This window comes from Protobothrops mucrosquamatus, unplaced genomic scaffold (genome assembly GCF_001527695.2).
Source record: "Protobothrops mucrosquamatus isolate PMUCROS unplaced genomic scaffold, P.Mucros_1.0 scaffold1588, whole genome shotgun sequence".
Lineage (NCBI taxonomy): Eukaryota > Metazoa > Chordata > Lepidosauria > Squamata > Viperidae > Protobothrops > Protobothrops mucrosquamatus.
Window position 1 is genome coordinate 80,561 of NW_015387751.1, and position 26,635 is coordinate 107,195.

Here is a 26,635-nt window from a genome sequence, read left to right on the forward strand (position 1 = left end):
TATTATTATTATTATTATTATTATTATTATTATTATTATTATTATTATTATTATTATTATTATTATTATTATTATTATTATTATTATTATTAATCCATCTGGTCCTGGTGATTTGAACTTGTGTAGGGTAGACTTATCATTTTCTTGCCTATTTTTACTCATATTCCTAATCTATTTTTTACAGTGCTGGTTTTGATAGGGTGAACTGTTTTTTTCCTTTTGTGTAAAGATGGATGCAAAAGATGAGTTAAGTAGTTCTGCTTTCTCCCTGTTGCCCATCACCTTCTTGCATGAGACATTCATTACTCAAAAGATGCTGAGAATTTCAGCCCAAACTGGTTTCTACATGCTCACAAATGCAACAGAGACAAAGAGAAATGAACCTTTTCTGCAGCCTCCCTAATCTTTCTTATTTTCTGACCAGGCTGGTATGCCATTATTGCATTTTGTCCTTTTTACAAATAGTTGTTACAAAACTATGATTGTTTGTACATTTTTTGTATTTATGGAATTCCATTTCCTCTAACTACAAAATTCAGATATTTGAGTTCTTTTCCATAATGTTATACTGCCTAGGCTTTACTTCCACAGCAATTTCTGCCAGAGAAATTCAGGTTAATTTATAAAAATCTTCATACATATAAAGGAGGGAAACCAGTAGATAAAAGGTAAAATCAATAGTAATAAAGCAATACAATATATGTTAAGTGAAGAATAACAAAAAGACAAATATAAATGTGTGTGTGTGTGGTAACAAAAAGACAAATATAAATGTGTGTGTGTGTGTGTGTTAGTATACATATATACTAACATAGTATGATGAAATCAATTCTAAATGAAACCTTTCTGCCATATGGCAGTATTTTTCTTTGTCACTAATGTTTGACCTGACATTTAATATAAGCACTGTTAGACAAACTGAGAATTGTTTTTATGACTCAAGCTATGCAAATCACTGCTGAATGATGTTCTTCTGATCAGTTCCCTAATCTTAGAAACTCCTCCGATTCAAATTTATGGGACAGTTTGCAGCAAACACAGAACTTAAGAAGATTGTATCTTCTTTTTATAGTTCTTCTTGTCTTTGGCTAAAAAGTGGTTAGATTATTATTACAAGTAAATGGCACTTTTTCTGTCTCTATATGGTACCTTGTGAAATAGAGGTTTTCAACAGTAGCTTGTTATCCTAGAACTGTCAGGTGATTGTTTTTTAAGCAGCCTTACCCTTCTCTCCATGAGATTATGTACAATCCAGAAAAACCCAAATAATTGCATCTTTTGGTTAGGATGGATTCCATAACACTATCCTGGCACTGATAAGTCCTTTTCACAGTCTGCCCAATGGGACCCAGATTCTTGAATTATCTTTGTAGTATGTAGCATGGCTCATGGTGCTATCCAATATCCATAATTTGTGTATTACCTCATTCTATATAATAAAGAAACAATGCATATTAGAAAAAATCAAGATTCTTTTGCTACTACTTTGCATGTAATTTGATATGTCTGATGATAAGCAATGTCCAAATTTGATTATATCTATCTATCTATCTATCTATCTATCTATCTATCTATCTATCTATCTATCTATCTATCTATCTATCTATCTATCTATCTATCTATCTCTACCTTCCTTCCTTCCTTCCTTCCTTCCTTCCTTCCTTCCTTCCTTCCTTCCTTCCTTCCTTCCTTCCTTCCTTCCTATTCCAAAAATGTGTCATTGCAAAAAGAAGATGCCATTAAGATGTTGTATAGTAACAAACTGAATCTGGTGTATCCAGAAAGCATAAGAATGTTTTCCACAGGGAACACCTCATCATTACCTTTATCTTGGCTGCTGCTTTAATCCTTATTGATAACCAGCTGCCACTGACTGAAGATTCATGAGTCAGATGAGTAGTTGCTTCCAATAAAGCTTTAGCCTCAATTTAACCCTGCCTGAAAGAAATAGGAGAAGCAAAGAAAGAAGCTGCCAGAAAGAAAACATATTCTCTGCTTTTGAAGTGCATTCATTTGATCTCCATCTAGAATCATAGGAAATATAGCATATTCCTTCAGTTCTATTTTTTTTTTAAAAAAAAATGAACCCAAGTCTCATGCAAAGCAAAGCTTGGTTTAACAATGCTCTAGAACTGACCTAGTCAAACACATTGAAATAAAATAAAGTGGACATTCCTTCCCATCTTTATAAAAAAGTGTCTTCATCATTTTGTTATATGCTGTTGATGAAAAACATTTCTTTTGGTTAAGCAATTAGTATCTGGCTCTATCTACCAGAATATACATCCATTAATTTGTAGCATTATTCTTGCTTTTTATTTCTTCACGTTTTGAAGAATATGAGCACATCTGTAACAAGAGCAAGAACAATTTTTATTCCTGTCTCAATCTTTCACCTCAGGGTAAATGCAAACTGAACTCCAAATCCTTGCCCAATATATCTGTATTTTCCCCCCATTCCTACTGCAAAAATGCTACCTACCGATTCCCTTGCAACTTTCCACACAATGTTCACTAATATTTCCCAGATACAGGAAAAGATTGCAGCTCAGTGTTAGAGCTTCTCCTTTTCTTGCCAAAGCTCTAAATTTAGTCTCTGGCCTTTCCAAATTTGGCTGGGAAAATTCCAATCTGAAAACTCAAAAAGATGTTGCATATCACTGTGGACTCTATTAAACCAGATGGACCAATATTTTGGCTTAGTGTAAGGCAGCTTATTATGTTCACAATTTAAAATGAATAACTATGTTGCCATGGTTATCTAATTCATTGTTAAGATGTTCATATTGGTTGAAATATGCCACTAAGCAATAAGACACACTTGCAAACCAAACAAAAATGGGTGGTTGTGAAATATGTTTTATCCACGTGCACCATGCAAGCAATTCAATTTGCACTCGATGTTGCGGCTTTCTTGTCCCTCCTCCCAAATTCCTGCTGATATCAGTATGATAGCAGTTTCTGGCAAATCTGAAGTAGTAAAGGAGTGTTTAGCAACATCAGAGTTACATGTGAGGCTGGCAGATAAAATGATCTTTAGTAACATCATCTTCAGAACCAGGAATAATTCTCTGCATGTCACAGAATCTTGGTAGAATGTTAATATTTGTACTAGTGACCTACTTGCAATGTTCACTTATAAGTTAATATATGAATATAAAAATAATTTTCTGGTGCTATTTGCTCTAAACCAAAGAGGGTTTCCACTCTGACCTCATATTCAGTTTTCTTACCCTGTAAATTTCTTCTATTGTTACTCTACTTATAAAGATATAAATATCTCTCTTTCTTGCCCCTCCACCTCTAGATCTCTACAATAATTATTTTCGCCCTTTCTCCCTCACACACATACAGAGACAGACATTTATTCCATACTATTATTCTCTGTTAATTCCAGACGAACTCTTGAAATTGATGTCTTTCTTCCTCTAATGAATTACCATTAGAATAGCTAGAAAAGTAAGGTAATGAGAGAAAGGTGACAGAGAAAAGATTCAGAAAAATAAGATTTGAGGGTTTCGTCCAAGTCCATGTCTAAGCCAACCAATGTTTTCCCATCATTGTAGACAGAACTTTGCTAAAAGCTCAGATGAACATTTATGTTTCCATCCAAGCCTGTATTCTAAAATCTCCTTTTCTGGAATTTAAAAGAAAGTTATTGTGTTTTGGAATAGCTGTGATACAATACTAGTGAATGGCTTTGGTGATAGGGATGTGAAAGAAGCTGGCAGTCTTTTGTGGTTGGGGTGCCACAGCATTTTGGAAATCCTCCAAGTAGCAGTTTTTGAGAAGGAAAAAAATGTTTCAGCCCATTTCAAGCGTTGGCCTTCTAAAAGTGGAAAAAAGACAAAATGCAGCGAATGCCAAGGAAGAGTAATCAGATTGTCTAAAGTTGATCAAATAGAAATCAGTCAACCACAGAAGAAATAAGCAGAAGAATGAGGAATGTCAGGTTCAAGAGCTATATAGCTAGCAGACTTTATTAGACTAAAATGAGTCAAGAAATATATTTGGTACATAGTCAAAAGTCCAGCAAATTAGATACCTCATTCAAGTAGGCATGTGGGTGCATATTTTTTGGGGGGGAAACCCAACAAAAGTAAGATAAAGGGATATGACTAGTCTATTAGAATTGTTGTTGGGNTATGTATTTGCTTAAAACCTTTTAACACCAGTCTCTCCCCACAAAATATGTCAGAGAAGTTTAAAAACAATTAAAGCATAATTTACAACTGGTGCTCTTATTTCTTTCTTGCATTTCAGTGCTTTTCACCTTTTCATAAGAAGCTATCTGCCATTTTGGTAACTTCATTGTCAATACTAAGACTGGTTGTTCTATCTGTTGTCATTAGTTTGGTCATCTTTATATTTAATTTTAATCCCACTGCGCTCTTTGACTTTTTGTGCTAGGTCTTGCAGATCCTTTGCATTTTTGGTTATCAGGGTAGTATTATCAGCAAAACACAGATTATTGGTATTTTTTCCAGTTTTAAAACTATATTCATTTTTTCCATTCCAGATTCCCTTAATATATATTCAACATATAGGTTGAATAAATATGCAGTCAGTATTCATCTTTATCACAGTCCTTTGCCAACCTTAAGCCAGTCTTTTTCACCATATTTTGGCCATATGTAAGTTTTTCATGAGGGCAATATGATGTTCTGGGAATCCCATTTTTTTAGCCTTTTCCACAGCTTGACATGATCAATATAAACAAAGTATTTTCTATAATTATTGAAGCATCTACTAATATTTTTTTGGGGGGGTGAGTATTCTTTGGGCTTTTTGATTATCTAGTATGTCTTGTGCTCCTTGGCCTTTTTTAAAGCCAGCTTGAATATCTGGTATATCTTTTTCCATGTAAGGCTTTAATCTGTGTTGGATGATCCTGAGCATTAGATATTCACCACCATTATTTTGTTAACATATGATATTAAGGATATTGTAGAGTAATTGTACACTCTCTGTGTGTGTGTATTGACCTCTTCAAATTGGTTGGACACTGTGTTAATTACAGCTAGGGCAAACTGATTTGATGTTAAGTACTTGTTGGTACACCTACCATCTTATGACACATAGTAAGCAGAGTGCTGTTATATATAAGAAAGTGTCTTATATATTAACTAATTTCCTTCTCTTTTTTCTTTAAAGAATGTATAAAATATCCATATAGATTGTATTCTTTAGGTATTTGGCACTGTCCTAATTGTCTGGCATTCACATGCCATGTTTTACTTAACCCACATGCTCATCCCCTTCCTTTTGATGATTTGGCTATTCTTATTTTCTTCACCTACCCATTCTGTGACCAAATGTTTCCTTTTTATTTTAGACAGTAAGGAATGGTCCATTCTTGTGAAGTGTCACACTATATCTTTCTATTTCATGTTCTACCTTTGTCCTTGTGTCAAAATTATAACTTTTAAAATACCCAATGATAAAGCTAAAAGTCAAAAAGTTGACGTGCCTTCATAATTATATAAAGTATTAACCATAAATTAGATTAAGAAAAACTAGAGTATTGTCCTTCTCACTAAAATGTCTTAATGTCATACCTCCAAGAGTTTATCTTTCTCTGTAAGCTTAATGGGATTCTAATCAAATATTCATATGAATTTTCAATAGTGAATTTCTTATAATAGTCTTCTGTCTCCCTCCTCAAATCGCTCTGTATTGCCTCGTTGTGGTGCTGGAGGTGTGTTCATAGGAAGTATGAGCCAAGAATGAAGGGAATATATGCCATAAGTATATATTCCCAACTAAAGGAAGCTGGCACCTACATTGGGCAACAGCAATTTAAATAATAATTCCCAACATATCTTCTGAGTTTTGTTATTGATTGGACAAATTTTTATGCAACCCCTGGAATAGATTCAACCTTCTCTATTAGCTTTTACCTAATCTTCCTTGGTAGAACTGGCTCTTTGCCTTAAAGCTTTTGTTATTTTTCTCTTTTGATTGAATAGAATTATAATTTTCAGTATCATTAAAGGATTCTGTTATTCACTGGCAAACCTAGGTTTGCTGATGATATTTTAACGCATAATAGATTTCCTTGTCTTCCTTTTGTCTGTTCTTCCAGGTGTCCCTTTTTTTGTTACTTTCCTCTTTTTTTCCCTCCCAGCACTCCTTCAGACAAATGTCTTTATCTTGCCTCATTGCTTTCATTTCCTCTAGTGTTATTTCAATAATTAGTTGAAAGGCCTCCAATTTCAGAGCTTTGAACTGTAAATTCCAAAGTGGATTTCCTCTCAGTTACACATCTTTGAAAGTACAGATAAAATTGACCATTGTATGGTCTTAGCACAGCATGATCCTCAAATAGTGTTTTTCTACTTTAACTTCCCGGTGCCACATGTAATGGGGCTTTGAGAATAACTTTGGGAGATAGGAGAAAAAGGCGTAGGCTAGATAATGGTCTAATAAAATCTGAGGAGGAATGGAGCTGGGGAAAGCATCTCAGAAGAGACCCTCTCTAGTTCTCTAAAAAGTAAAGGCAGGAGAGGGAATAAGTGCTCTCAGAGGTATTATAACCTTACATTACAGGTAGCATTAGAATTCATGGCTTTGATTTCAGAAAACTACAGAGCTAACACTACAGCCAACCCCTTCTGCTTATGTGCATTGTACAATAACTGCTAAATTTAGGCCCATAGACTAGTTATATTCTGTTAGGTATGTTCCCCAACCTCAATAAGAAAATTTGTTTACCATTATTGTTAATGTTGTTGTTATTTATATGGCTGCCCATCTTAGAAAGCACAACTCCGATCAGTTCACCACTGCAATAAAACCCTAAACACAATAAAACCCATAAAAACAAAGGGGCCTCACTCATCTTCTAGTGTATCCAATACATCCATTCCCAGTTCCAACTTTATTCTAGTGCCTGGTGGAAGAGCCATTATGGCCTTCTGGAAGGCTAAGAGAGTGAGGGCCTGCCAGATGCTGGGAGGAAGGGTATTCTACAGATCATCTTGATGTTCTAATGAAGGTCATCAGCCATCTATGGCAAGTTCTCTCCAGAAGAGCCGGTGTCTATGGAGGTTCTCAGTCATCCAGGTATGGTTGTCCCAAAGGTGCTTTTTTTTTTTTTCAAGAGGCAACTGAACTTTCTTGTTTTTCTTTTGAAGACATTTTGCGTCTCATTCAAGAAACTTCTTCAGCTCTGACTAGATGGTGGGTAGTGTTTCAAAGGAAACACAAGGAAGTCCAGTTGCTTCCTGAGGGGGAAAAAAAAGCACTTTGGGGACAGAAGAGCATTTCCAGTCTCATGTAGGCAACCTCCTTTTTAGAAGTGAGAGTCAAAGTGCATTTCTTTTAAAAAGGGACAAGACACGGTTAGGAGAAACTAACTGTTCATTAGAGAAAAGAGCAAACAGTAGACTAGCTTTCTGAGGAGGAAGAGGAAAAAGATGAAGGAGTACAGCCTAAAGAAGTTAAGCATCCGAAAGCTCAATTTATGTCTAGAAGAGAAAAGGATGACAGAAGAAGGATGGCAAAGAAAGTGAGAAAATGTGAAGAAACAGGAGAGGAGGGAAGAATTCAGTTTATGTGAGAAGAGGCAACATAGTTCAGATGCAAGAGACACAGGAACAAAGGACTTTCAAAAGACTCTACAGTAACTAAAGTCTCCTGCAAATCTGGCACTGGAATCCACTGTTAACAGTATCTAAACTTCTTTTTTACCCCAGACTGGCATTAAATATACTTCTTAATATCCATGCACATTTGCTTCCTTTCTTGGCTAGTACATCTACTAGCCAAGAAAGGATTTGACCACAGAAACCCTCATAGAAATCAAGCAGAAGAAAGTTGTGAGAACTATACCTGTGTGAGAAGCTGCCTGATGCAAAGGAAGACTGAGAGGAAAGTAAGGCATTGGGAAGGGAAGGGTCCTACCTTCCCTGGTTGGGTGGATTCATTGGTTGGGTGGGTGGATTCAGAAATTCCCCAAAATATCAATCTTTATATGAGAGAGGTGACAGCAACAAAGGCTAAAAAGGAGGGAGGAGACTCCAGACAAGGAGCAAAGAGGAGAGTGGAGATCCTGTAATAAGTAATCCAGTCTTCAAAAATTTGGGGCAGGCTAATGAAGAAAGTTGGATGAGATGACAGGGCAGTTTTTTGGCTGGTTTTTCCCCCACTTTTTAAATTTATATATAAAGCCAACATTCAGACTAGTAATGACTGCCAGGCAGACAAAGAAGGAAGAAGAAGCTAAGATGTAGGTGAGAAAAATCTGTGAAAGCCAATAGAAGAGACTCAATAGAGGAATCCTGCACTTTATCCAGCAATTTTGCTGAAAAATGCTGGTAAATACCAGGCATCTGGAAGAATTCTGCACCACATTCTTCCAGAAGTCTTTGAGAAAAGTCTGAAGGCTAGAGTAGGTAAGACTCCAGTAGAAAAGAATATTTGTAGCTCAGGATTGAACTGAGGAGTCATTAGTGCTCTCTCAGCTTGATTGTTTGCTTGCAGCCATTTCATTACCTGACTAGCTTTCATTACTCTAATAGTTACCTGGTTACCTTTGTGTGTGTGTGTGTCTGTGTGTGTGTGTGTGTATGTCTGGCAGTATGCTATTATAAAGCTTAGTACCATAACTGCAGACCAATCCAAATCTTGCTAATTTCTGCCCATTAAAATTAATAATTAATCAGGCAGAAGTCAGCTTTTATATTCACATTGTGCATGTCCTGTTATAAATTATGTATGTTTTGCCTGATATAGACTTCACTTTGCTGAAAAGTAGGAAAAGTTTACATCGTTGCCACGCTTAAAGATCTTTTTCAATTGATGAAATATACCAGAATCTGATATATTGACAGGGCTGAGTCATTTATTATATGAGTATTCCAGATCTAGGGCACCTTCTGGCTGTGCAAGTTTCAGTTCCCAGAATTCTCATTTGTTACGATCTTACTGGGGAATTCTGGGAATTGAAGTTCATGCATTTGGAGGTCATCCAGTTTGAGGAATACTTAATAAGCATGCTAAGTATTCATTTGGATCAGCTCAAGAAGCATGTTGATCGTGTGGCAAATTCACAGGATCCTCACTGGATCCTCCTAGGCAGAGTATGAACTATAGTTCTAAGAGCTGAATGGACAAAGTACTTGTCCCATATCTGAACTGAGCAACTGGATGCCTCTTGAGTTCTTTGTGTCTATTTTTCTGCCCCTAGAATTCCGGTGCCTTTTCTGTGGCTGCCCCGCTGAATAAGAGTCTCCCCCAGTTATTCAGCGGGCCTCCACCCCCCTAGCCTTCCAGAAGACCCTTAAAACCTGGCTTTTCCCCCAGACAATGGAGTAGAATAGTGGGAGCTACAGAGGAAGATTGATTGAGGTTTTAATATTTTTAGTGTTGTTATGAGCTGAGAGTTATTTTAAGATGGGGGACCATTTAAAATTTTAAAATAAATACATTTGGGCATCAGCTATATAAAGATAGAGACTTTAAATCTTTTAAAAGGAGTTAAAAGAAAGAAGAAAAGCAAAAAAGGAACTAATTGTGTTGCCAGTCTCTGCACGGTAATTCTGCTCAGGGCAAATAAGGCTCTAAGAAATCATTTTTGCTTGTTCTTCATTCTATAAGAGTGAATTAAATAAATAGGCATAGATAAAAAGTATGGCTTTAGTTATACTTATGCAAACTCTGAATTTAGAAGACAATTTAAAACAGCAACCCTAGTTGTTCTAGGAGACTTTCCTTACACAATGCAATCAGAATCAAAGCTTTGAGGTTTAGCATTTCTTAAAGTTCTATTTGCTATGGAATATATATAGCAGCTGTCTTCTCTGTGAAGTGGAATGTATAGATCATACATTGCTAATCAGGAATGCTTCATTAATCTCCAAAGACATATTCTACAGTCCTTCTTATTCTTAGATGAACCATTTAGGGTCTAACTATAGACCTATATTATACATTAAACCTTGAGTACAACTACAGATGAATTTATTGATAACAATTTTGACCTTGGAAAGCTCAGTCAACCTTGAGCCAGTCAGGATTGAACTCCTGGCAGTGGGCAGAGTTAGCTTGCAATACTGTGTTCTAGCCACTGTGCCACCATGGCTCCTTAAAAACAATATTAAAAACAGAGCTCAAAAGCTAAAAGTTATTAAAAGTAAGAGGTTAAAAAAGTTTTAAAAATATAAATATTCTGCATTCTTTCCATCCTGCCCTTATATGGAACCTTTCTTAAATCTCATGTAGTTTCATTTGTGTCAACACATATAAATAATTCATTACATAATAGTGTAGGATTTATATATTTTCTGCTAAGATTTTTTTTTGAATCAATATTTGAATCTTCAAATTATAACTACAAACAATGTAATCTTAAGGAATAATTGATTGTGCTATTTTTTATACTATTATTTCATGTACCAGTATTACCTCTCTTTGACCTGGGGGTTGGACCCATGAAAGATGAAGGTGATAGGTTCTATCAGGCAGCAAATGAGCAATAGATGGTATGGTGGGAAACAGAGGTTGGGCTGTCCTTGGGGAAGGTTGCCTCAGTATTAATACTGAAATGTTCAACCCTGAGTCCTGGTTATTAGAACTATTTGAAACCCAAGAATGAGAGGACCAAACTGGCCTACATTATAATAATAATAATAATAATAATAATAATAATAATAATAATAATAATAATAATAATAATAATAATAATAATAATAATAATAATAATAATAATAATAATAATAATAATAATAAAGTTGGAAGGGATCTTGGAAGTCATCTAATCCAACCTCCTGCTCAGGCAGGAAAACCTATACCATTTCAGACAAATGGCTGTCCAGTCTCTTCTTAAAAACTTCCAGGATTGGAGGCAGGTTGTTCCACTATATTACCAAGACCTGGTTGGGGGGGGGGAAGGGGGTCTCCTTTCTGAAATGTATTTAAATGGGTTTTGAGTGTGACCATTTGGGGTATTCTAGAATAGTGTTTCTCAATCTTGACATATTTAAAATGTGTGGACCTCAAGTGCCAGAATTCCCCAGTCAGATGCTTGGTCTTCACATAATATATCCAAAGTATTTCTTTACTGCTTGCTCCTTTGCTATTGCTGGTTGATCCTAAATTATGGGTGCTGTTTACCATTTTGATATTTTGATTGTCACCTCTAAGGCAGGTTTTTGGGAGTTCATTAGTTTGATCTTGTTTATATTTGATTTTAGACCCTTTTTTTCATTCTGCTCTTTGATGTTTATTAGTAGAGCTTTCAGATATTTCCATTTTCGCTATCAGAGCAATGTCATCAGCATAGCACAAGTTATTGATGTTTCTTTTTCCCATTCTAAGATAAACACTCATCTTCTTCCAATCTATCTTCCTTTAATATATATATTCAACATGTAGGTTGAACAAATAAGGAGAGTATAGAGACTTATCTCTCTCCTTTGCCAATTTGGATCCAGTCTGTTGTGCTGTCTTCTGCCAATACTGTGGCTTTCTGATCTGCATATAGACTGGATCCAAGTTTCTCATGAGGACAATGAGGTGTTCTGACACTATATTTTTTTCTAAACATATTCCACAGCTTGACATGATTGACAAACAAAAGGCTTTCTATAATCAATAAAGCACATACAGTAGCGTTTGTTTGGTATTCTTTAGTTTTCTTCATTATCCAGCAGGCATCAGCAATAATGACTCGAATTTCTTGGCTTTTTCTAAAGCCAGCTTGAACATCTGGCATTTCTTTTTCCATGAAGAGCTCTAAGCTGCATTGGATGATCTTAAGTATTATTTATTTATTTATCATATTTATATAGCCACCCATCTTACATTATATTTTGCTGGCATGTGAAATTAAGAGTATTGTATAATAGTTAAGGGTATTGTATAATAGTTATTGTGTTAAATCTCCTTTTTTGTGTTTGCAGAGAATATTATAGAGGATGGCCTTGATGGAAAAAGGAAAGATCCGTTACCAAAGCAACTAACCAAAAAATATGGGTTAATTCCATACAAAGATAAGATATTTACAAAAGCACTTAGAGAAAGTGTCCCTATTATTATTTCAACAAGCAATTTTCTTCTTCCCTCCAGTTTGTAGTATGTTTTAGATTCCATTTAGTAATTTTTGTGAACTTCTGCGATGCAATTTTTGTGAAACTTGTAAGATACAAACCAAACTTATTCCAACTCTCTGTGCTTTTTCTAATATGTTGATACCAAGCAATCTTTCGCAATCAGAAACTACATTTTAGCTCTTGGAAAAATTATATCCTTTTGTGTGGCAAATTATTTGGGTATCCTAATATGGCTTACCCTTGTAGTGCCCTTTGGGAATACTGCAGCTGTTCAATGCCTCAGCATTAGTTTTTTTTCTTTAATTGCACCTCAAGCTTAGAAAGACTATAATGCTAACCTTCACCTTTTGGAAGGAAATCGGAAATCTACAGTATGTTCATTTGTGAAGGGGCTGAGGACACTGATTATCTATAAAGGGTAGAACTGCAAGTTTGATCATTTAGTTAATTGAGAATATGAAGGCAATGGTTCATCACATCATTGCCTCTCTGTAGCCTAGTTACCCTTTCCCCCCCAAAAAAGTAATTAGTTTTATTTTCTTTATACGGCTTATGATATGTGTGTCATGGTTCCGACTAATGAAATACTTCAAAGAACTTCCAGGCATTGTTTATCCTAAAAAGTCTTTTATTCATGTTACAAAATGTCGGCACGGTATGAAAGAGGGATGACAAGATCTAAACTCTCCTCCCCTGAGCACATATTTTGCCAGCATGTTCCCTCTCCCAATTTGCTGACATAAATCACGTTCTCATATCAATCTAAGGGCCAAAGGTTCTCTTCCATTATCAGAGCGGGATTTTTATCTAATATAATTACCCACATACATTATTTCTCCTCCCCTCCCAGTGTCATCTGAGTTAACTCTAAAAATACCACACAGCTCTGCATATTTTGTCAGAGCAAGAACATCCAATGTTAGCAGCGTTGACATCCGCCCCCCCCCTTAAAAAAAACAGATCCTGGAATGTAAACAAAAGCATATGTTAGGGGCTATTTTTCGGTTTGTTGGGGTTTTTCTCATGAAACTTTTTGATGAGTCGGTCAGCCTTCACATCACTAGATTTCACCCAAGTAGCTTCAGACAACAGGTATCCCTTCCATTGTACTAGGTACTGCAATTTCCCTTTAAAAATTCTAGAGTCAAGAATACATTTCACTTCATAGTGGGTCTGTCCCGCAACTATGAGGGGCCTGGGTGCCTTCTTAGGGGGGAGGTCTTAAAGTGGACCCCCGTTAAGGTTTCAACAAGCTGCAATGGAAGAAAGGGTGAATCCTCCCTAAAAGCCTAGGGAGTTTCAATTCTACTGTGACGGGGTTGATGATCCTTACTATGGGGAAAGGCCCCAAGAATTTTGGTCCCAATTTCTTGCTGGGCAATTTGAGGCATAAATATTTAGTTGACAGATAAATCTTTTCCCCAACTTGGAATGTTCTTTGGGGAGCCCTCTTTTTATCAGCCTGCTTTTTATAGGTCTCAGAAGACTTTTTTAACACAGTTTTCGTGTTTCTCCAAACTTCTTCCCACCCCCTCATCCATTGATCAAGTGTCTGGGAGGCAGAGGGCACCTGAGGGTATTCAGGTATTGGGCTGAACTCTTTTCCCATGGCTACTCTGAAAGGCATGTAGCCGGTACTGCTGTGAACAGAATTATTGTATGCCACCTCTGCGAAAGGGAGGAGGTCAGTCCAGTTTGTCTGTTGGTAGGTAATGTAGCATCTGAGATATTGCCCCACCATTTTGTTAGCGGATTCTGCAGCACCATTGGTGGCCAGATGAAAAGCAGATGATAAGCCTTGAGATGATCCAATTAATTTAAGAAAACGCCTCCAAAACCTCACTGTGAACTGCACCCCCCTGTCCAAAATTATTTGCTTAGAGGCACCATTCAGCTGGTAGATATGTTTCCAGAACAATCTAGTCAGTCATTGGGCAGATGGGAGTCCTTTGCAGGTGATGAAATGAGCCTGCTTCAAGAACACGTCTATCACAGTCAATATGACAGTATTTCCTCTACTTTCAGGTAGGTCTACTATAAAGTCCATAGCTATTTCTTCCCATGGTTGAGAAGGGTCTGCCACCAGCTGCAGTAACCCAGGGGTTTTCCCTGGGATTCTTTTCATCATGGCACATACAGTACAACTTTTTACATAGTTTTCCACATCCAGTTTCAGCCCCGGCCATCAAAATTGCCGGTGGGTGAGGTGTAGAGTTTTTAGATATGCAAAGTGTCCAGCCTGTTTTACATCATGGCTGTGTTTGAGAGCATTAAGACAGAGGGCTTCAGGCAAATATAGTTTCCCCCCTTTGTAGGCCAAGCCATCCCTGCATGTTAGGGAGGTTTGATTATCTTTGAACCATTGATCAGTGAGAAGCTCTTGTTTTATTTTCTTTACCCCAGGGTCATCAGGATTAGGGATTCTGCGAAGCGTGAGTTGAGTGGCAGGTTGTGGACTGGAGATAATTGTCTCATTAGCCTCTTTGCATTAGCTTTTGTACTGGGGCAATCTCGATAGCGCATCAGCTAGGAAGTTTTTTCCTCCCAGTATGTACTTTAGAGTGAAGTTGAAACGGTTAAAGTACTGTGCCCACCGTACTTGTTTTGGGGACAATTTGCAGAGAGTTTTCAGTGCCTCTAGGTTTTTATGATCTTCATACTTCATACTTCAAATGCCACCTTGCTTCCTTCTAGATAGTGTTGCCAGTTTAACAGCCCCCACCTAATTACGAAGGCCTCTTTCTCTCAGATTGCCCATCTCCACTCGCTTTCAGTAAATTTTTAGAGGTGTGGGCGCAGGGTTGCAGGACTCCACTTTTGTTCTTTTGCAGTAATACAGCTCCAACTGCCACATTGCTGGCATCGGCTTGAATTACAAAGGGCAGGGGTGCTTTAGTACCGGTTCAGCAGCAAATAGTCTCTTTAAATTCTCAAAAGTTGTTTGACAGCTCATCGTCCATGCTAGTGGTTGGCCTGGTCATGGCTTCCTTCCTGTTTTGCCTGTTTTGAGTAGTTCTGTAAGGGGTAGGGCAATCTTAGCAAAAGGGGATGAATTGATGATAAAAGTTGGCAAAACCTAGAAAGCTCTGGAGCTGTTTGCGAGTTTGGGGGGGCTGCCATTCGATTATAGCTTTCACCTTGGCTGGATCCATTTCAATGCCCTTGTTGGAAATTCTGTAGCCAAGATAATCTAATCGGGTCTGGTGAAATTCATATTTTGACAATTTGGCATAAAGCTTGGCATTCAATAGTTTCTTTAACACTTCTCTCACCAGCTTTATGGGATCAGTCATATTCGTGCTGTATATCAGGATATCATCAAGATACACCAAAACCCCTTTGTACAAGTGATCATGTAGGACCTCATTAATCAACTGCATGAACACGGCTGGGGCCCCCTGTAGTCCAAATGGCATGACCTTGAATTGATAGCTCCCCATAGGACAGTTGAAGGCAGTTTTCCACTTGTCTCCCTCCTTTATTCTCACCCGGTAATATGCCTCTCTCAGGTCTAATTTAGTGAAGACATTCCCCTTAGCCAGATAGGTTAATAAGTCCTTTAGGAAGTAGCCGGCAGGTGCTAACGGCTCACATTCCAATCTCCCCCTCCCCCCAAGCTATTGGCAAGCTACAAAGCAGTTATGTCGGAACCAGCCTGGTCACTGCTTGACATTCTAAGTGATAAGGACACTGCAAAATGCAGTGTGCTTTTACAAGAGCAAATCCATTTGGAAATGGTTTTGTTCTGTAGGTTTTGTTGCTTCTAAGGAAAATGAATAAAGCCATTCATTCCATACACATTATTTATTTTTCTAGGGGACATACTATATATTGAAAATCCCCAGAACTGAGCAATTTTTGGAATAGTGCCCCCTTTCATATAGCCTATCAAATATATACAAATAATAAATTATTTACCAGCACTATTAATTTGTGGTAATTTTCTTCTGTGCCTTCATACGGATAAATCCTCCTCCATACCCCATACAAGGAACAATCAAATTATGGTTGATGATATGCCTCCAAATGGTTCATTTATTCTCTCCCTTTTTTATTTATTTGATTTATATTCCACCCATCTCACTGAGAAGGTAACTCTGGGTAGCTTACAAAAGATAAAAAAGTTAAATATAAATAGATATTTATAACGTAAGCTGCAAGTACCATTTCTCATAGACACTGAATATTTTATTCAAGCTGCATCTTGGGTTTGCAAATAGTTTAGTGCAACATGCTAGAACTGTTGCTTTTGTTCGAAATCCAGCATTTAAAAATGCCTCCCTATGTTGAAGCAAGCAGAAGCCTACCTGAAAGCAGAAATACAATGGGTATAGGGCAGTGATGGTGAACCTTTTAGAGACCGACTGCCCAAAAACTGGCCCCGCCCCTGCTCCATCCCCTGCCCTGCCCCGCTCCGCCCCTACACCATCCCCCACCCCGCCTGCCTGCAGGGCCACTCATCGCCTCCAGGGGCCAACACAGGTTACCCAGATAGCCCAGCAGTGCCATGGTGGCCACGCCCTCTGCCCGCGCCCCGCAGCATCAACTGTGCACAATGGGGCATGAGGGCAGAATCTTGTCTACACTGCTTGGCTGCCATGTCCTTGGCTGTGCTGCTCCGCATGGGCCACACTCAGGGGCGACTCCAGGGGGGCTGCTGGTGAGGAGGGGGTCATGGGGGGAGGCAAGGCTGGGGCAATGGCACGTGTGCCCACAGAGAGGGCTCCGAGTGCCGCCTCTGGCGTGCCGTAGGTTCACCACCACTGGTATAGGGCATTCCTGCATCTATGTAGTTATGCATGCATTTTAACAGTCCTCTTTACAAAATAAATGAGGATTCTCCCCCCACCATATTGAAACATTTTTTGCTTTGCCTAACTTTGTTTGTCCCTGGATGTAGGTGAACATCCCCTGAGATGAGGATGATGATAGAAGAGTACAGTAGTATAAACAGAAGACTCCTCTTGCATTGCTAAAATCAAACCATTCCTGTTTGGTTTCTGTGAGTTTTTGGAGACTGGCTACTTCTGCAACCATTATAACTACCTGGAGATAAGAAGAATATTATGGTGAAAATGTTTGGGCTGATACCTGGCCGGGGGGGGGGGGCGAGAAGACATCTTCCTTGTTAATTGTTTCATGGATTGTTGTCCCCTGCCTGGAATCTTGTATGAGATGAGGGGTCATGTATTTTAAATCCTGTAAATAAAATAAATAAATGCTTTTCCTTTCCTTTTCCTACATAAGATTGTACTCTTTAATATTTACATTGCTTTTCATTTAGTTTTGTTTTTTAGAGTAGTGTTTTTCAAACTTGGTAATTTTAGGATGTCTGGAAGCAGAATTCTCCTCCTCCCCAAGTATGTTACCAGAGGAATTCTGAGAGTTGAACATGCATCTTAAACTAATACACAACTCCCAGAATTTCTCCTTTACAGAATTATCCTTCCCCACAGGTTGGCTGGGTAATTCTGGGAGGAGTTGAAGTCCACGCATTTTAAAGTAATCAAGTTTTAAAATATTGTTGCTCTATTATCTATCATCAGAATAGAAGCACATCTTCTGAATTCTGCACAGAAGACACCATGTATGTTTTTGTACTAAACATAATGTGTTTAATATGAAAACATTGAAGTAGGCGCTGTGCTGTATAGAAAAGATTCCATGTGCTAACTCTGAGTTATCTTTTTAACGAAAAAGATTTTTGTAAGCTTTTGCATGAGAAATGATGTAACTTGAGGAAATATATATAGCAGATTTGTACATTTGGCACAACTGAAGATTCTTTCATTATTTTTTTAATACACATATTTTAAATATGTGCACACAGCATATTTTCCAGCGTACAAAAATTGATGCAGTTAAATAAAGCAGGACATTTGTTCAGATATATGTAGAGAGAATTACGAAGGCATGCAATGACTTTTTGCATTTTGGGAAATAGTGCCTTATTTGATTTCAAATTCCCTTTTGAGAATTGGAAGTCCAGTAAACCAGAAGACAGTTTGGGCAGCAAAACTTTAAAATAGCTTGCAGTGCCATGTATCAGGAAGTGGCATGGCAGGAACTTAATCACTAAAATTACATCCAGCCTTCAAAATGCATTCCTATCCATTGTGTGTAAATGGTGAGAAGAGAGCTTTGCAGGGGGGCCCTTAAATTCCAAAGCAAGACTATAATTAGTCGTAATAGTACCCAAAGTAACTTTGCTGCTATCATTCTCAGCAGGCAAACAATTATAGTGCAGTGGTGTAACGAGACAGCCGTGCTGTAAATACAGAACAATCATTGGAAATATATGCCCCATAATCCAAATATATCTCAAATTAAACAAAATTTGTTTTCTACTTGCTATTCCTGACATAAATGCTAGCTATTGCGTGGATATTTTTTTTTAAAAAAAGTCCTATAAATATAGCTCTGTTTAATGGGCTATATAGAGCCTAATGGGAAGTTGAATTTGCATGGATGTTCCATGATTAACTTGAAGCGTGATGCACGGAGATAACTAGAATTCTGTGACAATCTTGTTTCTTTAAGTGACCGAAAAGTTTCATAGCATGTGTAGAGTTATAAACATTATATATTAGTAAAGTGGGATAATTTACACATTAATCTGGGTAATTAGTTTTATTAATTAAACCCACCATTCCTAAACATTCATGTCTCACAACAAATGCAACTAAGCTCACACTATATGAAAAGAAAACAGTATTTGTAGTCTTACAATATCTTAGTTTATATATTCTAAACCTGCCGCAGTACCTTTTAATCTGATGGTTGCCTTTTTTCCCTTTCTTATTAATGTGGTTTTATTTTTCTAAGGTGCTCTAGCGTCATTCAAACTCTGCCAACAAAAGACTGGCAGAATGGATGTGAAGAAAAGAGAAAAAATGTATTTATTTCTCCCTTTGATCCTATCTCAGTGTTGCTCCCACGTGCCCCCAAAGATTATTGAGCAATTGCAAGTATTGCATGTATGAGGGGATCTTATCAGTTTCAAGTTGGTAAAGATTGTTCATTATAGCAGGGGACCAAACTTTTTTATAAATGGACTATTTGATGTCTCTTAACCTACTACTATATATCTTCTTTGGGCCCTTTCAAGTATTCAATTTTCTAAATAACTGAAAGAGCCTGTGACTGGGGAGAGATGAGACAGTTTGAGAGCAAGTCTCTAAAACGGGTAGGGGCTTCTGATCTTTCCCTAGTCCATAGTTTATAGTTTATACTTAATAGTTTTGTTACTATATCTTCCTTTTTATGTAGTTAGCCACCATTAGGATGTAAATTAAACAAATTCAAAAATGAAATGAGATAAATAAATAAAATAAAAAGTGATATAACATCTGAAACATGTCTAGCCACAAAGCAGGTACAAGTAGATTTCTCCAGCTTTATGCATCTTTTTAATTGAGCCTCCTAGGGTCATTCAAGGCATATCTGATGTTAACAGAGAAGGAGCTATGGGATGAGGCAGTTTTGGTGTGCAGAAAAGGTGCATTCCTTTTTGCTTCATCCAAAGACCAAATAAAAGTCACAACATAGTAAACATTGGGTTTGAGCAAGGTGATTTGGGGTGCTCTAGGGCCCTGGGATCTGCACATATGCCTCCTCACTGCCATACAGCAACTAAGGACCATGGAACAATTGAAGAAAACCGCTTGTGGTTAGCCTTCTGCCATCTCGTATCCTGTAGAGGTGTGTGGATTACATATTATAGAATTCCTAGACAGTTGCTCTAATCCTTAGCAATGTTGTATGAAATCTATGAAAATAAATGTATTCCACAAGTTCCTTCATCTTGTTTAATCAGTATATTGTACTGATGGTTCATGTTTGTTAACTCTATGAACAAAGAAAAATAGACATCTTTGAAATTATTTAGAAGAACAATGTTTTATTAAGATTCTCTTGAATGGTCAAATTATGGAGTTAATTTCAAGTATTGTCAATAATTATTAATGGGTATGGACAGATACCCTTTGATATATTAATTGAATTCAGTTTTAGTTAATTTGATGGTTCCTTATGGATGTTAAAAAAGACAGCTTAATTAATTGGGCCTTCAACTAAAAAGGCCTTTTCTCATTATTTTTGTTGTTTTGTTTGCAAACAGACACCGCTACAGACAGTAAGACATGACAGGCTTTTTCTTTCTAAGTGCCAACAACTTCAGTGCAACAGCTTCCCATTCAGAGCACGCATAGCAAGGAAATTAACTGCACATAGCTAAACAGCATTTCCCCAAAAATAATTGTAAATATATTTAGTACAATAGAGAAAATGTAAAATAAAAATATCAGGACTCCATGCATTTTGGGGAACATTAAGACCAGTGCAAGACCAAGAACAAGTAGAATGTAAAGAAGATGTATAATTCCAGATATACCTTCTTTGTATTTGATCTCTCAGTAGTGACACTGAGATACTGAGTTTATGAGAACCATGGAGCCATCCTAAGTAGGTTGCAGGTTTGCAGGTTTGAGGTATACACATCAGATGTTGTTGCACACTAGATCTGATTTTTGCCTTGGGGCAGTGGCAGCACAATCTGATGTTACTATCACTCTCTGATTGCTTTTTGTCTTGCTTGTGCTATTCTTTGTCCCCCCACCCCTTTCAAGAATGTGATTAGCACCAAGCACCAATCCCAGGTTGCTGTGTGGTTTTCTAATCTGGAAGGTGAAGCTCCAGAAGAAATGTCTGTTGGAGAAAGATAAAGAACAAATCTGACTGAGTACAGGTATGTTTTCAATTGTAGTGGTAAGAGCTATGAAATATTCCTCCTGGCTTGTTATGATTACTCAAGAGGTAATATTTAGTTGGATTCATGCAGTGGTAGCTGCTTTCTTGAAGAGAAGGTAATTCTGCTATTCTTAAGGGATACTTTTTCCTCAAGAAGCCATCAAGCTATTCTGGAGAACTTTGTCCAAAGTCTACTCTTCTTTCGGGAAAGTTGTGGAGAAGGTTGAGCTACATCTCCAGAGGGCTTGAATGAAACATATGACCTGGATACCTTTCAATTGGATTTTAGATTGGGATATTATTATGGACAGTGCTGATTGTAGTTTTTGACAGATCTGGGAGGGTGATGGTATATCCATCCAGTTCTCTTTGATTTATCAGCAGCTTTTGATGTCATTAATTATGGTATCCTTCTAAACTGAGTATGGAGATTAGGGAGCGTCATATATAATCATTCTCTTCCTTTTTGGTTGATTGGTTCCAATTATAATGTGGAGGTTTTGCCCAGGGTCCCTCATGTGTGATGCCTTAGGATTCAACACTCTTGCCTCTTCTATTTGATATATATGTGAAATCATTGGTCATATTTCAGTTTGCTATTGGTATGAACATTATGCTGATGGTACCCACTTATATGTTTCGATTCTAGGCTACCCAAGTGATGCTCTCAATATGTTGTCTTGGTGCCTGGTGGCTGTGAGGATCTAGCAAGATTGAGTGGTAATAGATATTTGGGCTCCTTGATTTCAGATATTTTCTATCACAGTTTCTGTCTGAGAAGCAGATAGCAGCAGTGGTCAAGAAGGCCTTTGTAAAAATTCATCTTGTGCACTAATTGCGCTCCATCCTGGATTGGAAGATTCTCTAGATGGTAACTCATGCCTTAGTAACCTCATGAGTATCTATTTCTAGATGACACAGAAGTTAGAAATGATCTGGAATGTAGCTGTGCAGGCAATAATGGACATGCTTTGGTATGCTTGTGTGATACCTACTGCTCTGTGAGCTGTACTGGCTACCATACCATATGGATGGTGACTACCTTGAAAGCCCTTCATGGCATAGGATCTAGTTACTTAAGTGATTCCTATCTCTGATGGTTTCTGCTCATGTACACAATTGGGCATACTAAGTATGTTCTATTTGACTAAACAATGTAATGTATGAGGTCCCAAGAATCTATGGGGGCCTCTTCTATAATGTCGGCCTATTCTTTGGAACAGCATCTCCCCAGAGATTCATATGGCCCCCATCCTGAAGATATATAAGAAGTTCTGAAATTCTGGATGTTTCTCTGGTATTTGGATTAAAATGGCTGCTGAGTCCCTATATAATTTTATTTGCTTGAGGACCTTTGATTTCAGAAAAGTGAAATAAGCTTTAATTTGCAAAATCTAAACAAAATTTAAATATATATGTTTTAACTTAAAGAATTTCCTCTCTTTTGTTGTTCTGTTGCAGTTTATTTGTAAGATAGATTTCAAAAGCTGTCAGTGTTCTCCTCAGGCTACAGATTGGTTGATTTGAAAAAGTTTGTTTCTGGGAATGTTAACCTTCAGCTTCTGTAGCAGACAGAGCAGCAGATGTCTTCTTACTGAATCATGCATATAGTCAAGAAAGAAAGATGAGACACTGCTCAATTAAAAAGCTGGTTCCTGTCATTGACTTCTCATTTTCTCACCCAGTGGACCTAAGCATCAGAACAAGTAACCATGATCATTCATGAATAGCCAATGAGAGTGAAATCTGTTTACAGCTTTACTGGGTTTTTAACTTCCCATGGCTTCCTTACATGAGTCCTGACTCGTGTAAAGATATTAATAATGGGATTTTTACAGCCTACCACATATGCCTATAATTATTAACACAGCATTCTCACACACAAACCCCAAAATTAAATAAAATTATTTTTTTTAAAAATATTTTTTAAAAAAAGAATGTTTAAAGTCTCACAATATTGTCAGATCTCATTCATGGCAAGAACAACATATGCTCACAAAATGTGGTTATATCAAGAGATTTCCAACATATAAATAGTTATGTTTCGATATTTATTTCTCCATAGCCCAAAAGGGACTTGACCAGGTTCAAGGCATGGAACAATACAGATGGCCAGTACTAAAAAAAATGTAGAAAAAAACAGATGTTATATTACTATTTAGTTATTTCCACATACATTCTTGCAATATGACTCACCTAATGCTGGATAGTACTTTGTTAGTCAGATTAGGAATTAAATAGTGAAGGCTCTGAAACCCAAGCATGATTTGTACGGTTCTAACTCATTAGGCCTACTAGTAAATTAAACCAAAGTCAGCTTTAGAATATAAGAAATTATGTAGGTGTCCTTTATATTATTATTTTAGTATGAAGATTGACTTAGTTGAGTGTCAAAAGAATGCAAAGTTCAGAATATAAAATAAAGTTTAATATTTTTTCTACTACAACTTCTGATCAGATAGTGGAAATCAATGTTCTTTATATGGATGCTGCAGAAATGGGGTATCTGTTCTGTTGCAGTGTTCTGTTGACAATGAATTCTTGAATAAAAATGTGATATTTCAGATTTGTAGTTAAAATGTGCATAGATATGAATTATCTTCCACCTAACACATATATTTGAAAACCAATAGAGTTTAGTATGTGTAATTGGATTGGGACAGCTTATCTACTTTCACATTTCAGTTGAAACATCTAATATATTATCAGTGACAATGTATGAAAAATTATATTGAAAGGTAAATTCTAAAATCCATCCTGTTTATGCTGGTCTAAAACCCCATCAGAAAATGACCAAAATTTCTGAAGATCTTATTCCTGCAACTGACCATCTAAAATGGATTCATTGGTGGCTGTTTTTCTACTGTTTAAGTGTCATTGGAGGTAAAAGGAACCCAAACCTGTTCATGATATTTTCTCTCTCCGAGTGTCTGTTTTTTGACCTGCTGTATAATAGGGCAAAAGCATGTTCCTATGTCATTACTGTAAACTAATAGAAGTGAATAAAGGTGACTCAGAGTTGAATTGTGGTGCTCTTTGAGCTTGGTGGTTTTCCTGTAGATGTTGTGTTTTGCTACAGATGCAGTTGGGTAATGAAATATCTGCAGAAAACAACCAAGCTCAGAGAACACCAAGGACTCCACCGTTACTGTAAATTCCCTTCTAATGAAGAAAAACATTACATTTTGTCTTGGCTATGTTCATAACACAAAAAATTACATATTAGGACAAAATATAACATGAAGATATACAGTAGTCCAGGTAATATATCTTCTTTAAGGGTGCCTTCAGGTGGATGACTCTTATCAAATAAAATGTATTGTATTCTTGTTCTGTCTTACTACTATCTAGAAAATATAGAAGTTTCTGCTCTGTTACCATTTCCCCCTAGAATTGAATTCATTCATCAGAATCTATTCATTATTAGTGTGGAAAAAGAGCACATGATACTTACTATGTCAATTTTAGGTAAGTTTCATAGAAAAAGACCACTTCTTCTGTTTCAAAAAAATCAAAAGAAGCGCCAGTTTGTGTTGTTTTAAAAACTTTGTTATTATTCAGACTCAGGGCTTTTTTTGTCATAGAATGCCCAGAATGGAGTTCCGGCACCTTTTTGGGATGGAACCTTGTAGGGTAGGCAGGCAGGTTGTATGACGTGTGTGAGTTCTGGCACCTTTTTTTTTTTTTTTAGAAAAAAAGCACTGCTCAGACTGATGAGGTATCTATAAAAGTGAATACTAAGGTATGTCTTCAGAAGCAAAGAAAGGTTTGCTAATCAGAATTCATAAATAATTGCCATTATTTCATAAATTAGGCAAAGCCAAAACAGGTGGGGATAATAAATTGGGATTAAAAAAATCCTCCTCTTGCCTTTTTGCAAAAAGAAAAAAGGTCTAATTTAGGGCATTTCTTTAAAGCTATATTTATTTCACTATAAGAAATTTCATCTTTCAGCTTGGGAATAGCATTTAGCAATATTTAAGCTTATATACCACTCCACAGTGCTTTACAGCCCTCTCTGGGTGGTTTACAATGTTGAAGCATTATTTGCATATTGTCCTCAACAATCTGGATCTTCATTTAGCTACCTCGGAAGGATGGAAGGCTGAGTCAACCTTGAGCCCTGTCAGGATGGAATTCTGGGCTGTAGGTAGAATTTGCCTACAATACTGCATTTTAATGACTGAGCCATCAAGATTAAGCATTGACAAATACTGTATGCTATATATTGAAGCAAGGACCAGCAATGAGGCAGCATTTTCATAGTAAAATGTAAAATAATCTATTTTTATTGAGTGCAAAGATATATCTTCTCTCTAAAAATATTGACTGCAAATGGCATAATGATAGGGTGGATTAAAATAACTGAAAATGGTTCTTCTTGCTAGTGTTGCCATAAAGTTGCGTGTTACGAAGATTCATGCATGTACTTAAGGGGAAAACTTCACAGAAAGAAGCAATCTGTCTTTTAAGACTTGTGAAAGCTAAATACAAATTTAAATTTAATTGGCCATCTGAGACTGCCTTTTGCTGCAAATGGCTAATCCTGACATTGCCTTAATAACAATTGTTAGTTTAGTGTAGTGGCTTTGAGCAAGTTCTCCCGTTACTAATTGCAGAATAGATGCAGCATTACCCAAAAACTACCACATAAATGTGACTTCTGTTATGGCATCATATTGCATTCCAAACATCCTTCCATGATAACAAATTATGCCATAATCATATCTCAAATTTTACTTCTCTAAAATGTCAATCATGCCTACTATTATAGTTGTCACTCTGGAATCTTTGTCCTGTCACTGTTGCTGTACGTGCAAAATTGATTCTCTACAAGTCCAAAGTCCCAATATAGGCTAACTACGGTTCCTAAGTGTTTATATGTGTATTTGAAGGCCTTGAACCAGATATAGTTTCAGATTAAAGTTTATTTAAACAGCTGCAGCCATGTCTGTTCTTCATCTTCTGCTGATTCTTTGTTTACAACTATGACCTTTCATTCCTCTTGAAAAGAACTCGTTTCCCAAACAGACTTTTCTTCTAAGTGGGCTCTCTAGTGGCCAATTAGATATTCCTGTGAGCTCTGAAATATTGGACTCTTCACTGCAAGTGTTCTGAGGTGTTACATGATAAACGATGAGCCTCAGGAGGTTTGACTGTGAAACTGAAGTAATTTTTGGATGCCTTTGGCTTGGCTTCCATGGAATGGGAATCTTCTGGGCATTGTTTTTTCAGCATCTCATTTAAGGGCCTTCCATACAATTAAGAAGATGCCTTCTTCAAAAGAGGATTTTTGGATTTCAGTCATGCTGGATAATGTTCACTTTACTATTCCAAAACCTGAAACATTTTACATGTCATACTTTGTGATCGCAAATATAGTTTTTATCTGAAGTACTTTCCGAATGTTAAATACAGGTGGCCCTCAACTTACTGAAGTTCATTTAGCGACCATTTGAAGTTACAACAGCACTGAAAAAAGTGACTTATGACCATTTTTCACACTTACCACCATTACAGCATCCCCATGGTCAGCTGATCAAAATTCAGACACTTGGCAACTGACTCATATTTATGACAATTGCAGCATCCTGTGGTTATGTGATCACTTTTTGCAGCCTTCTGACAAAGTTAAACAATTTAAGAACTGCAGTGATTCACTTAACAATTGTGGCAAGAAAAGTTGTAAAATGAGGCAAAATTCATTTAAGAATGTTCTCACTTAGCAACAAAAATTTTGGGCTCAATTGTGGTCGTAAATCAACAATCACCTGTGTTGATACTTTGATTATTCTGGAATACCTTCCTTTGCTGATACATGAATGTAGAGTAGG